Here is a 551-nt window from a genome sequence, read left to right as displayed (position 1 = left end):
ACTCCAGGGTGCGGAGTCCAGAGTGGCCTGCCGACAGCTCGCACTCCGCCCCCCGCGGGCGGGGCGGGGCGGGGCGGCGCTGAGGAGGCGCCCCAGGCCCCTGCGGGGTAGAACCGCCGCGCCTCCTGTGGGCTCGGGAGCCGAGCAGAGGAGGGCTGTTTTTCTGGTTTGTTCAGGGAGCTGCCGGCTCAGCCTTTCCCAGTTCGCGCAGATCCAAAGCAGAAGCTGAGCCAAGGGCCCGGCCAGGTGGTGGCTGTGGCCGGGATGGGGCCGGCAGCGCGGTGCCACGGAGGAAAGTTGACATTCCATCTCCAGCAGCCCTCTGCTGCCAGGGCTTGCCCCGCCTAGCAGAAGTTCATTCATTTCACCAGCGAGGAACTAGGAAGCATCCCCTGCGTGCCAGGCGTCGTGCGAGGTTCCGAGCAGATGAACGTGGATAGTACACGCGAACACATTCCTTCCCTGTACAAGTCCAGAGTCAGGCAAAGAGCCAGGATGGGGTGATGGAGGGGACGGCGGGCTCTGGGACCAGGCTGCCCAGGTTAATCCCC

This window comes from Callorhinus ursinus, unplaced genomic scaffold, assembly GCF_003265705.2.
Source record: "Callorhinus ursinus isolate GAN/ISIS: 27379988/994484 unplaced genomic scaffold, GSC_fseal_2.0 scaffold1, whole genome shotgun sequence".
Lineage (NCBI taxonomy): Eukaryota > Metazoa > Chordata > Mammalia > Carnivora > Otariidae > Callorhinus > Callorhinus ursinus.
The sequence above is the reverse complement of the archived record's forward strand: the minus strand, read 5'-3'. Positions refer to the sequence as shown.